At 38.1% G+C, this 15,358-nt stretch overlaps 1 protein-coding gene across 2 annotated transcripts in view; it reads right to left on the bottom strand.

The window, feature by feature from the left end:
* GRID2 (glutamate ionotropic receptor delta type subunit 2) overlaps positions 1-15,358 on the bottom strand; it is a gene marked incomplete at both ends in the record, with an annotated part of 746,220 nt that overhangs the window by 389,854 nt on the left and 341,008 nt on the right. The gene's annotated exons all lie outside the window — the stretch shown is intronic.

Below are 15,358 nucleotides of genomic sequence, written 5' to 3' on the forward strand. Positions count from 1 at the left end.
ATCACAGATTCTTTGAATGTATTCATTACCACACAGAACTGCAGTAAGCACAAACCCTTCTATTAATTTTAGCGAGCTCTGGATTAGATCCTATTTTAATTTCCTCTAAATGCATTTTAAGTAGGATTTTACTTGCTTAGAAAGAAACTTCCATACAGAGCTCATTTACAGAGCACCGAGTATTTGCTGCATGGTTTATTTGGGTATCACGTTGTTGCTCATGTCAAGATGAATGACATGACGCCATTCTTTCCTATTGGAGGAAAACGACTCTAATCCCAAAGAAAGGGAGCATGTAAAGGTAATGGGATATTTTAATCTCTCTAGAGAGGCTAGGGGATGAACTGGATTAGGGTGTTTCACTAAATTCCTACACCAAGCCAGCATCGCTTATCCCTAGAAAAATAGTGTAAGTTGTACTTACAACACTATGTTATACTAACAGTGTGCAATCTTTATATTCAGTTTATTCTATCCTCCATAGAGGCAATAATATAGAAGCAATGGTGAGACGATTTCATTTCCAGGGTGACAGCATTAGAGCTCAGAAATAGAAATTTGGGGTCCTGCTCCTTAAGCAATATCCCCCATGGAAAAAAACGTTATATGCTTACCGATTTTTGTCTTTCTCTGTACCATGAGCCTAACACTTTCGTACACAGATTATCAGTATGCATGAAGTATCCTGGTTAGAGTTGACAGAGGAATATTAATACCGTGCTCATTGATTAATTTGGTGATGTCTTCAGGTTCCTGGCAAAATCTCTGGGTGTGCCTGCAGTACATAAAGCATACCTCCAGCCTATAAACTTTGAAGGAAGAAGTTTATCATCCTAGTCTACGAGAAGAGCTGTGTATGCTAGCATCCTGGGAACACGTACAGAGTATTCACCCACCACCACATAGGATATACTACCAAAATTGTTTCTCACTTACATTAGTTCTGAATCAGAAAACAGTGAGCAAGTGCTCAACTCAACAACTCAGTAAGAAAATTCTTCTCTCCATTCCTTCTTGGCAAATGTACAGAGACTGGAGTAAGGGCAGCGCCAAGTTATATAAACAAATGCAGTCTTGGCGATCCAATGCAAAGCTGTAAGCTGGTCATTTATCCACTAAATAGTTTGTAAGATCGTGTATTTTACTAACCACACTGCGATTCTTAAAGATTCAAGAAACCTTCCTTTAATTTAGCTTTTAAGCTATTTGCTTATTCTTTGTTATTCTCTTATATGTGGCATTCCTCCCCAGATCTCTAAATTACCAACAGGTGTTGATGTTGATTTTATCTCATTTGTGAGTGTGCCACATTTCATCTTGTAGCAGGATATTTCTTGGTCCTCTCATCCTAAACTTCTCCCGCCCTCACCAGTCATCTTTTCGGATATACGTATGACAGATAATTAATACGCTGCAAGCATTGGTCAATGCAAACTAAACTGCACAATGCTTGAGTCACCGTATCCCAAATCTCAAAGCACTTACAAAGAATCCAAATTCTTTATCTTATTAATTATCTAGCAAAGCTGTGCATTTGGTTCATTTGAACTTTCCTGCAGAGTTGAAGGAAAGCTGTGCAGAGACTAGCCGAAGCCCACTAATTGCACTGTGTTCCCAGGATGTGATTGCTGAAGTGGTGTGTAGGAGTAGAGTAGCTTTTGTTAGTTTTATTTCCATAATCACACCACCAGAGAACCACAGCTACTGGCCGCTGGCATTTATAACTGAAGACGACATTTCATATTGGAAGTCAGTGACAGCAATAATAAGGGAAAGCATCATTAAATGGATGTGGTTCAGCCATATTTCATAGCTAGATGGACAAGATGCAACCAGTTGGGTTAGCAGCAGGTAGCACTTCTTGAGTTTATGATTTGTCTGGAATAACACTACACAGATTTTACCACAAAATTATGAAGTGACTCAGAATTGTGCAAGATTCAAATGCGTGCATACGCAATGCATATGCCTTTATGTCACAGGACTAAAACTGTGTAAACACACGCAGGGGAACAGTGGGGGAAAAGAGAGAGAGTTTATGGAGCCCTCTGGAGATTTTGCGTTGATGCATGAGAAGAGAGCACGTGCTGAAAGTGATAATGGCAAAAGAAAACTATGAGACAGACAAACAGCCCAAACAAATTATGTTTCAAATTCAGCAACTCCTACTACGCTTTGTGGATATTTTTTTAAATGCAGGTTTACTTAAAAGTGTAAGAAATAACCTACTGGGCCTGGTCTTTTGATTAATGATCACTCTACCCCACATGAAACGCTGATGTACGCTGATCTGCCCTGTGTCTCTCTGATGGTGGTAGTAGGAAAAGCTATTTGGGAGCTGATATCTGCAGTCTGTCCATTCCCACTTCCCCTTCCCAGGCAACTCCAGGCACTCACCCAGGAGTGTCAGATGGAAAAGGCTTCCTTACCCCTTCCTTGCCATGTCTGCTATGAACCTGCTGCCCACAGGATTGACTAATCCTCTGCGAACCTCCCACTCTTGTCTGTCTGCATTTTCTGCTCTGGCAACAAATTCCAGAAGTTCAATGCCACTGTTAAAGAAAACAAAACAAAACAAAAGTACCTTCTCTTTTACACTGTAGATGGATTTCCCATAGTTTTGGTGCACGCAGCCCTGTTCTACTTCATGATTTTGTTCATCTCAGTCCTATCATCACCGCAGCATTTTCTTCTCTAAACCAAAGAGCTCCATTATTTTTACTCTCCCTTCCATAGGTCATTTCTTATATCGAGACAACTGTTACTTGGCTCTTCTAGAGCTACTAACAGCCTTGCCACATTCTGCCTACCATGGCCCTAGCCCCAGAAAGTGTGTTTATCAGCAGAACAGAAAGTACTGTGGTCTGAGACGTCTACTGGAAAAAGGTTTTGTTGCAAAGTCTGATATTATTTAAGAACAGGACAGCTCAGAAATATCAGATCTTTTTCTGATACCTTGGAAGACGGGGCACACAGCTTCATGCGGCAAATTAGAGTAATATTTTCTGCAGTCATGAAACGATGCATTTAAAAGCGAAATAAGCAGAATCACTTTTTCAAGAAATAATTGTTATCCCTGGAGTAACTCCAAATCCTCAAGAGCTTTGTACATTTCTCATATATTCCAAAAGAGGAAAAAAAAAGGTGGATCTTAGTAATCCTGGTGAAGCTAAGGGCTACAGAGAATAACTTGGTAAATTGCATTATTAGTGTCAATGTTGATAAATACATTCAAATATTTTCTCATTTTTGCTGTCTCTGTAGATTTCCCACTGCTCTAGTAGAAGGCTAAGCAGACACCGTATCTGTAGAAAATAAAGATTCTGAAAGATACCTAAAGAGGATCATTATAACATAACAACTGTGGGTCCTCCAGGACAAGGTTATATTACCATAATAATACCTGAAATCCTAACACTTCAAGATTAATTTAGTATTTATGGAACATGACACAAAACCGATCTCAGAAGACCTTTTCAAGATCTCAGCACTTGAACACAACCTATTTAATAAGTAAGAAATAAAAATAAATGCTAATTCTGTACAACTTTCAAAGCAAAGAACTATTGGACAGATCTGAAAAATAATTTAGGTGCTGACTCTCAAAATCAATGGATCCATGTAAATCTTGGCCTAAGTGTTATAATATGGCAGTTTATCACATATATTTTGTTTAATGTGAAATTACAGTTAGTGTTTAATTAGTTTCTAACATCAATGCAAAGTATTTCTGCAGTCAATTTGCCAGTTTGCGAATTGAAATAAAGAAACAAAAAAATGGTAATTTGGGAGAACTTTGTTTCTCAGGTTGTCAAAACTGGATACAATTGTCCTTAATTAAATCTAATTATTAAATTATTCAGTTTTAATTAGTTACAGATTTCAGATAATCTTTCTCACCAATGGTTAAAGTACCCAAACCATGTCACTCATATGTGTTCCTTATTACAAAATTTATCCTAACTAATGACAGCTCATAATAACATGAAAGATTTTCTTTCCCTCTCATTTTAATCTCTAAAAAAGAATGGAAATTAATTGCTCTTTCTGATTCAATACGATGACTTCTGAATATAACCACTCGACAGATATAATGCAGTACAGAGGAGCTCACACTATTGGTTTTTTCATTCTCATCCTCCACACAGACTCTTGGGCTTTACTTAACGAAATGTTCACTATCTGTCTTTGTTAGCCAAGGGTGATCTTGAATAAATTAATGACAGACACTTTCCATAAGAAAATAAATGAAACTCTCGAAGGCTCCAGTACAAGATACAATAATATATTTACCCAAGAAGAAATGGTTTGTTTCATGCCAAGATTAAAAATGAAGGGTTCAGAAAGAGAACGATTTTAAACTAGATACAAAAAAATCCAAAATTACAAACTTCACAAACAAATCTCCATCTCAGATTTTCCTCATAAGGACAGAAGGTCTTTTTACTTGTGCTTTTACCATCAATAAAAAGTCACTGGTTCTAAATATATAGCATTATTATTGTTATAGACTTAAATACCTTCATCATGCCCATGAAGTAAACAGGACTAATGGTGACACAGCAATTGTGTATGGTGACACCAATCCATACACTCTCTTGAGTATTTGGAAAGAGACATAGAGGAATAGAAATAGGACTAAGGTAAACTCCTTCACCGATTTCACTAGGAATTTACAGAAATCTGACCGATCTACTAGATTGGAGCATCACAGGAAGATGAAGGGTTGGACCGTCAAAAACCCAGAGGGCCCATATCCAAAACAAAGGCCATGAAGTTGCTATATTTTTATATCATCTTTAAAAACACCTGTTGTAGAGCTGCATTTTTTATGCCTTTCAGTGCATGACAATCTAAGCTGATCAGGGTACCCCATGAAGGTAGGATTTTAGCCAGGAAGACAAGCCCACACTAGCTTTCATTTAGCTAGCACAAGGACAACAGCAAAGCCAGAGGTGCGGCCTTCACTGCATCCATCAACCTGCCGGGTACTTCAGGCTAGAGACCGCTGAAATCTGTGCTCTTTCAGTGCTCCTGCTCCCTTGGCAGGCTGAAAAAATGACCACTAGTGGGGTGGGGAAATCATAGATTCATTTACTAGCTAGTCACGTCCTCCAAATTGAAGAAATCTGCAGGAGAAATGAGCATCTTTGCCTCAGATATGAGCGGTCTTTCTGACTGTTGTAAAACGAGATAAATGTGCCCAGAACTAGCGACAAATGGATGATCTTTTATCTACAAAAACCCATAGAGTCTGAAACTGTACGATTGTGTATTGTAAAAAAGGGAAACACTTTTCAAATGTCATGTACATGATGCACGTCCTTTCCTTTATTCTTGAGGAATGAAAATCTGTGATTTTTACAATTTAAGCTAGTCATTACATTCTCCAGTTCTGTGTAACCTATCTTTCAGATCTCTGCATCCAAATTTAAGTAAAGCTTCAATAAATCTCTGTAGACGAGATAGTCTAAAACTACTTAAAATAGCAAAATAATAGCAAGTATCTTTTCTTCATATAAAGCTATGTTTTTGGAATGAAATATGTAAGTCTGGGGTTATTATCCCAACTGTCGCACCATGTTACTGCAACTGTATTGTCCCTCTGGTCAGCATTAAGCTTGTTGCCAAAGTTTTGTTCAAGGTGCATGCCACTCCACGATGTCATTTTTATACAATGTCTTTCGGAGCACAACAACATGTTCTGACTACAGGTCCTTGCTGTGATGAACAGAAGGTCACTAGGTCATTTTCTAGCAATTACAGCATTTTCATGGAACAAAAGCTTGTTGACCAAACCAATCCTTTGATACTATAAAAAAAAAGAAAATCCTCTAAGACTCAATAATGGGAAACTGTACACTGCTGTTCTGGATGTACACAAGATATCTGACATATAAAAAGTCCTGAAAGTAGAGAAGTAATGGAAATAAGCCAAGTGTCTCTTCAAACCTCTCATTTTTACCTCTATTTTGGTAGCTTCAAATTATGAATTGTAAGTAAACTTGTATAAACAGTATGTTTCAGTCAGCACCTGGTTTAATTTTATTATTTAGATACAGAGGAAGATGTAGCTGTAACCTAGAAGTGAAGTTCACATACATGTTCACATGTAAATAAAGCTTCAGTAATCTACAGACTAGACAACTAATAATATCATGAAATCAAAGTAGTAACAGTTTTAATACAAACAAACTTAGCGAAGGGTATGCATTAAAATGTTTCACATGTGGCATCACCTCTTCACACGCAAATTGAGATCAGTTTGCCATTGTTGCATAATAAATAGAAAGGAGGGCAGGAGGTGGAATTGCAAAGAAATAAAGACATTTACCACTGAACTGTTTTGTACAATGCGGGAAATGGTTTCTTGCTGGAAGAAATACTTTTGTGAAACACAGATCCCATGCTGTTTATCTAATGACAAAGCAGTTGAACCAGAAAGATGGATGGATTCTCACTAGCATTTCCTGCTGACCACGTTAAGTACCATAGCTGAGAGATTTTTGGACTTTCCTGGAATTACTTTCATAAGACTTGATTGAACTAAATGCGCTCTATGCAAATGTCTGAATATAATGAAAACTGGAATCAGCAAGAAGGGTTTTCCTTGCACTCATTCAAACCACAGCAAACATAGCTATGTAGCCTAAAATGTAGAAATAGCGCTTGCACAAAGACTTCATTCATGGTTGATAATCACCTACCAGTGCATCATTAGAGGATTCGGGTGGGTTTAGGTTTCACTCTGAATTACAGAGGAAATTAGGTTGAGTTTCCACCTTAGAGTGCAATCAATTATAAAACTTCGAATTAAGCGACTACCTCTACAAACGCTCATCACTTCCCTGCAACATGAACTAGACACGCTAATTTCATTAGGACATTTTGAAGCCGCAGTTACACATTTCGCAGTGCAGTCCTCCAAATAAGCTGCTGTCAGATTTACCTAAAATTGCTGAGAGAACACTCAAAGGCAACTTCGCTGCTATAAAGCTTCAACAGGATCGAAACATAGACTGGGACTTCCACACTGCTAAAGTCTTCAGCCAGCCAGCAACCCTTCCTCCCCTGCCAAACAACGAAAACCCCAGCTACAGTTTAGACTGACATAAGCATCACTCGCCACTTTGTGGCTAACTCGGTGGCTAAAGTAACAATGCAGAAAATTATCTCAAAGGACTTTCAGAGGGGAAAGAACACGATCGCTGTCGTTGTTAGACTGTTGAGACTATCGTTCTCAGAATACTTTAGCCTCGCTCAGATCTACCTTTCTGTGTGCAGTTTTAAGTTCAATTTCTTTTCTTTGATAGCTGTAAATCAGTTTGCACAAGCCTGTGCAGCCCTTCTCAAAGCTCTGGAGCTGTGTGCATGAGCTGCACTGATTTACATCATCTCAGAATTGGACTCAAAGACTTTAAGCAGCACGCTGAGATCGGATATGTAACATCTATACCAGAGCATCTAGGATTTGATTGCAATATAATGAAGAGTCATTTAAGTAATTACTTTTGCATAAATTACTCTATGCTGGTATGTTCCAATCTATAATTGCTGCACATTACAAGCACCATGGTTACTAATCAAGGGGAGAAAGGAATTTGAGACCTGGAAAGAGCAAGAGAAATTAGGTAGAGGAAATGTATGGTTACAGTAAAGAACAAATTATTCATCTGCCATCTTGACATGTAGTATGCGTATAAGCAAGAGGGTAAGAAAAAGGACCCAAAAGGACACCTACCTACCCCAGCGCGGATAACGTACTTCCAAGTGTCACAGAAAATATAAGTAAACTGACCAGGTTTGACCAATATAATAAATTCCCTCAACACAGTCTAAATAAAAAAGATAAGATGCCACAATCACCACGTTCCGTAATTCCATAAACCCCAATAACTTTAAAAGAAATTGTTCCATTCATTAGAGAAAGCCCTGTGTCCTAGATGTAGCAGCCTCCCGGCCTTCCTCTTTTTTAGGAAAGGAGTCTGTGGCCATAGTCCTTATGCTGACTTCCAGTAGCAGAGGAGACCACCACGCAGGACCCTTGGCAAATGTGAGGAGAGTAACATGAAGTAGAGCACTGATAACTTGAGGGAAAGCCCAAGACAGCATGGGAGCAATAGTAGCTGCTGACTTCTGATGCATATTTGCAAGCTTTTCATGACCCTGGCCTGAATTGCAGGTTTTGCAGTCAAAGCCAAAGCAGTTTTGACCGGCACTCATTTTTCGTTAGGAACACTTGGCACAGCTGCTCTCTTATGAAACTAAATGTCTTGTGACAGTAAGCGTAGCATGATGGAGGGGGTCTGGCAGAGATGCCAAATGATCTTTGGCCTTTATTTATATGTGACATTTCCAGAAAAAGCATTTTATTAGATAAGCCACTAGGGAGCAATCCTTCAATAGATGGCTATGGCTGCCTTCTTCTGGCAAAGCTACGCACCCTTCTGAGAATGCAAACTACAGGTTAGGAGGATACGTTCTGCAAAGCAAAGTAGAAATGGAAGAACGGGAAGGGATAACCCTTAAAGGGGAGTCACAGTTGGACTGAATGACTCCTGAGGCATCACCACATTAAGGGCTGCCCACAGGGCTTATCCTGGTAACACGCTGGAACTACCCACCAAGCTCAGCTGTCCCACAGTTCATTGACTGATATTAAATAAACCATTCATACATCACCATTATCACATGTAATGATTATGTACCCTCAAACCTTATTAAAAGCAGAGTGGAATTTCATGTAAATACAGGCAAAGTGAGAACAAAAGACCACCAACATGACAGACTTTTCCAAAACAACACAGTTCAGGATGGTTTTCCTTCACAAATTCCATCTGCAGTCCTGTCTCACATAAAAGTATGCAAGTTTAAAAGTCTGTAAGTTTACAAGCTATGCAAATTAAAATGTGGAAGAACATATGATGTCATTGTTAACAGCTTCAGCCATCATCTGAAAATATCATGACCATATATTCAGGAAACTGGGTCAAATTGTGAACTGCTCCCGTATTATCAGGAATGGAAAGAGATTCCAAGTCTCTTCATAAAGCACGGAGAGACTAATTAGTAATTAAGAGACATAATTAATGAATACAATGTAGAGTGAGGAATACAGGAAAGAACAGTCCCCTTTTACCCCACCCACCCCTTACAGGTTGTGTTGGTGGGATATGTTGTCTAACAATTTGTAGTTAAAGCTAACGAAGTCTTTGTGGGAACAGGCACATATCACGCATATAGCTACATAAACACATATGCCCAAACACAAGCTAATCCCTTTAATGAATCCAGCCCACAACAGTCTAATCATTACAAATTTTCTTTATAACAGAAGCTATATTCAGATGCATGAACACAATGCAATCTCATTTGTAAAGTACTACAAGCTTTATCCTGTCAGAACCTGAAAATAACAAGGCCTGGTTATTTTTTCTTCTCAACTTTCAGGTCTCCTTGGGCTCAGATTTTAAATCTTCCTGATGTTAATTTCTGTAGCTTAATTATGCAGCCATGATTCTTCTTCCCCACTAGACATATAGTGTACAAACCTACAGAGAAAACATCAGTTCCTGGCAAGAGCTCTTGGCACAGCAGTGATCACTCCCCCTTCTCAGAGTCATTTTGAATATTAAGACTATGCACAGAAATACTAAAATTTGTCATGAGATGGTTAGGTTTTGTTGAAGCACCTTTTGAAGCCCCGTTGAAATGTATGAGTCAGGTTTTGAGTTTGGCCTTTTCCTTGAGATGAACAGAAGTGCAACAGAAAGATGCAGAAGGAAAGATGCCGAGAAAACTACAGGAATGGAAAAATATCTTAGCAGACTAATCCCTCCAAAAATCAACCCATTTAAAGGTACTCTGAACAGACTGGTAAAGGTCTATCAAGCCAAATCTGTTACTTTAGAAGAAACCTGCATTTAACGTAGGACTTTCTGCTGCTCAGTAGTGCTACAAGTTGCACAAAGAAATGGTTTGCAATATACTTGCATATCTGAACACTGCTGGATAATATTGGGTATGGCCAGTTATCAGAAGTTTCAGGTTGGGATTAGACTAAGGATTTGATATCCCAGCTGATATTATAATGTGTACGATATGAAGGAATTTTCTCCCAGAAGGTAAATAAGTAAAGAGAGTAAATGAGATCATGACAAAAGAAAGCTTCATTAAGTGAGTTACAGGTATTATTCCATCTTGTAAAATCATCTTTCAATAAATACAAACTTCTCAAAATGAAGAAATGAATTAATACGGACAGTCACGTAAGCTTAGCTCTTCCCTCTGCTCTCCAAAATTAATGACAACCCATGTGATGTTTTGCTTTGCAAGCCTCCCAGCTGCATTCATTGTTACACATATTTGTATATGTATTGAATTGTGAGTAAATAGTTGCAACCAGCTTAAAAAAAACAACACACCTAGAAAGGAGGCTATCAGGCTAGGCACGGTCAGTGAAAATCATCACTGAGGTAAATATTTCTCTCCCAACACCTCTGCCTATGATATAGAAAATTCCCGAGAAATACAGCATTGCATGCGTAGACTGTGCCAGCTGTCAAGTAGAGGAGGTTGTCAACAGTTGAAAGGGAAAAAAACAAGAATCCCAGCTTTTACTAACAGAAAAATCCTTTCTTTCATTCTTCTTTCAATGAAGAACACTGCATGACAATCCAACACTACAAAACTGTTTTTACAAGTACCAAATTAACTTACTAGCATAGAGTCATTTAGACAGTCAAATCAGGGTACAACCAGTCATGGAAACTGTTAATTGTCCAAAAGCACACAGCCCTTGTATCATCTTTTTCATCTTGAAATATGGTATCTGCTGTAGACAAATAAATCAGACATTATGGGGACTAGATTTACTGCAGTTACAGGAAGATCAGTATTTGCCTTATAAATTCTTGCAATGCTCTTGTCTTCATACTCGCTAAGCACTGGCTAAACAAGATGAAATACCGATATAATACGGCTACCTTTGTATTATTCAGGCATTAAAAACCTTGTTATTACTAAGAAGTCAAAAGCAAGACAAAATTATTTTAAGTTGCCATTTATCTTGCAGTGTTGGCAGTAAAAGCTGCTGAATTTTCTCTCTAAAACAATTTCAATTTTCAGATTATGCCACTACATATTGTTGCCTATACGACATCTATTGTTTTCAACACCCACAACGAGCCACAAATGCTTTTTTAGCCACAGATGTTAAGGGTACCTAAGATTTCATTTTAGAAGAGCACAGAAAATAAGCTAAGGTTTTTCACCTCCGTCTCCCTAGAGAACAACCAGACTGCATGTCATCTCTGCTCATCTCAGTTGTGAGCAGATTTAATACACTGTCCATGTTACACCTGGGACACAGCTTCAGTGGCCATGCAAAATAAATTTCTGGGCTTTTCTGTTTTATATTACATTTTTATATTACATTTATATGCTCTATTACTAACATAATAGTTTGGTCTGACCTGCACAAGGATATATGAACTGTCAACATCAGGTAAGCAGAACAGATCAGGGACCAGAGGCATTCCCCCATCTTCTCTTCATTACTCACTTGAATTCAGCATGCGACTGCCAGAATAAATCACAATTTCCAGTTTATACAAGATATTCTTTCTTCCAGCTCTTATTATTAACAATTATAGCTGGTTTATTTAAAATAAGCTCATGGAGTACTCAGGGAGGAAGCCGTGAATTAGACTCAAAGCGCTTGGTTTCTCGCTAAAAGAGAGATTCGAACTGTTATCAGCGAACAAGAAAGATTTATCACCTAACTCTAAGAAGGAGGATTGAAATTTTACTTACACACTGAAACACACGGCCAAAACCCAGAGCTATCACATGGGGATTTTAAAACGTACCACTGCTAGGAACGGTATCGTGATAAGTCGGTATAAATCATATTCTTTAGAAATCTCAGCCTAGGAATAACTCAATTCCTCAGGCTCTCCAGTCCCCGGCTGAAGATTACCGCACAGTGAAAAGGTTTGCTGGAGGTTTTGTTGGGGTGCGGACAGCTCAGGTTCTGGTGCCACAAAAGGTGCAACGATGTTCTTTACTACCAGGGAGACAAGGACAAGCTGCAGCACCTGATGTGATCATTAGCTGCCGACCTGTTTGCTTGCATTCCCCAGCAGCACTTGAGGCCCGGGCACGGAAGAGAGTCTGACACAGAACGCAAGCTCCAGCCGCTGTGTAAGTGATGGACTTGTCAAAGGATGAAACACAGCTGTAAAAAAACCTGCCTTACCTGTACAACTCCGCTCCAACTGGAAAAAGCAGCTATAGAGAAATGACATGGCAGCCAGGAAGGAAAGAGAAGGAAGAGAAAACGAAGAAAAAGAGTACAAGAAGGTAAAGAGTGTGACAAGGACACCGTCTAAACAATGAAGTGAGCCGGATGTCCAGAATTGCCCAGCTAGGACCCTAACATGACCTGTATGTTTGAAATCTGTTTAAAATTCTTCGTGGCTGTAGATCTTTCCAGACTACTAATAGACTTGAAACACATGGCTCTCACGCCGCTTCTTTCCTCTCTGTCCGTGCAAACATGTGGCAGATGAGTGCAAACAAGATGAGTGCAACTGAGTGACTTGGTTTTGCACAGGCAAACAACTGCTGAAGATGCAAGGAAACACAAAGATGAGGATTTAAACAGCCACAGGAAAAAAAAACCCGTATCACAATCAAAAGAGCATAGTTCAGGTATCTATCGTGATTTAAGGTGCCAAAATAGCAGTACCTCTATTAATCAGCTTTCAAAACACAAATATTTCTTAAGAAGTCTTTATAGGTGTTAAAACAAGTTTCTTATTCAAAATTGTAAGGACCAAACAGAGACAGTATATGCTGCAAAAAGAGTAGAAATATCAATCTGGAAAATATTTGTGATTCCCAGTTGAAGATGATGTTTAACAAGGCCAGTAAAAAACGGAAAATTATCTTCTAACTGCAAACTCTCCAAAACATTTCAATGAATTTATGTCCAGAACAGCCTGCTTTCAACAGTTACTAACACAAACTGTTTCATTGCAGGCTTGGAAACAAGCATTCCAGACTTTTATGGCTTTATTTTCCAACTCATGTACACTTTATGCTACAAACGCATCTGTTTGAAATTAACTCATGAACATGATTATTTAATGTGCACAACAAAGTCAAAGGGTCTAACTGCCCGTACACTAACAACTGAACTGTACACCTGCCCTCAACTTCCCTATACATCAGTTTATGCATCAAAATACAAAAGCCTGGGAACTTTGGAATTTTTTTGTGGTTTTACCTTTCCCTCTGTATTTGTACATCACTGACATACAAAATATAACAAAGTTTAGGTCTGAGATAAATGTTTTGTTACATGGTCTTCAGCACTTGGAGAATACTATCAGGCAGGGCTTACAGTCTGTAAATAGATAGGAAGAATTCATTGTGTAATTTTAGGTGACACTACTCAGGATTCACAAGCAGAAAAAAAAAAACAAAACAATGCCAGAAAAGCTATATTCTGTAATGATCTGCTTCCCAGTTACAATGAATCAACTGTAACTATGAAGATTTATGCTGTGCTATCAAACTTTAAAGTTGATGCTTCATGTCTTTATGCTGCTCTTAATTAATTTATCAGCAATATCCTTTAGAAATGCTGGCAGTATCCTCAAGAGCTTTCACTGCTGAACTCAACATTCCTAAAAGCAGTAACAAGCAACAGTTTGATGTCTGACACAATACATGAAAAATACTTTTTAAAAGATTTGAAATCCCAGTGATACTTGTGAAAGCAGAGAATGAACTGCAGGATCTTTGGGTTTTTTTATTAAAAAAGATTAAGTATCGCAGGAGTTACTTATCAATATTTACATTAAATTTATCAACTGAATCCGAAGTATTTTTTCCTTCAAAGTACAAATGGAATCTTATTATTCCATAAGCATACAAGGCAATCAGGAATCATATCCAAGTATTTTAGCTAATGCATGCTATCATACTGAAACAGATTTTCTAAATGGATTTTTGGGGTAAAAACTGGGGCATCCGTTGACTGACTTGAAAACTCATCTAACATTATCATTCAGAAATGAGATCCAGACAAAGCCCAGGACACAGGATAATTAGAAAGTAAACACCCCTCTAGCGTATTTGCCCAAACTTCAACTACTGTTGTGTAAAACCAGAGTTCACGTCCCTTAGTTAATGGTCCTCCAGGGGTTGTTTTGTGCTTGAATTTGTCCAATTGCTTTGGATGTTTTTAAACCTATATAAGCTTTAAGTATCTACATCATTTGGCAAGAAAATGCGCAACATAAATATTTGTTGTGCAAAGAAGTAACGGCATTTTTTGTACAAAATGTTCTTGTGTGCAAGTTAAGTAAGTTCTTGGCTATTATTTACAGGGTTCTGAACATGCAACTGGGACAAACAACAGGTAGTTGAGACAATTTGGGTTAGTTGCATTCTGGAGAATATTTTATGATAAACTACAACTACTGGGAGACTATACTGAGCACCTGGACCCGAATTGTGTGATAACAGTAAATTTTCCTTTCAAAACTAAGACTGAGAAGGATCTTTTGTTTGAAATGATGGCTATCATATGTGAAAGAAAAATGATAATATTTAGCTTACATGAAAATAAACCTAGAAGAGTCAATATATAACAGTGCTAATTCAAATGTGCTGGAAGACCTGACCCTTCCATATTAGGGAAAGCCACCAATCTACAAAGCCAATGTCTTGTGGATTATAGCAATGCACTCTCAGGTGCTATGCTGTAATGAGGACAGACTTGTTTAATATTCATTACTCCTCTTCTTGTTTGCTCAGTAAAGAGGGTATTTGAACTCTAGTGTTCAAATGGACTTTACAGACTAATTTCCCGTGGGTAGTCTTTTTGTTGAAATTCCTATAAATTGATATCTAATCAAGGGAATAAAATGGACAGGGGAAATAAACAGTTGCAAAGCTTGCTAGGGCTTATGAACTGAAACGTACTTTCTTTTCTGTGAGCACTGAAGTTTCAGACATCAGTAGATTATTTGAATTTTAGACCTAAAGTAATTCTATCAGATAGTGTTTTCTTCTTAGGTTTGAACAGGGGAGGAAAAGACCAATTTTTAAATTATCGGCTTCCTTAACATGAGTAAAATGCACATTTATAAAGGAGTCATTCTGTTACAGAACATGAAAAACTCAGAAGCAGAAGGCAGTCCTGCCATTCTATTGATCTCAAAGAAGCAGAGGATTTGTGACAAAAGACTATCTATTGAATGAAGTAATGCAACAGGTTGCCTCTGGCAGCAACCAATAGCTGATGCTTTATAACATAGTAAATAAAAACACAACACATTTAGCC

This window comes from Vanellus vanellus, assembly GCF_965231255.1.
Source record: "Vanellus vanellus genome assembly, chromosome: 4".
In the NCBI taxonomy this organism is placed as follows: Eukaryota; Metazoa; Chordata; class Aves; order Charadriiformes; family Charadriidae; genus Vanellus; species Vanellus vanellus.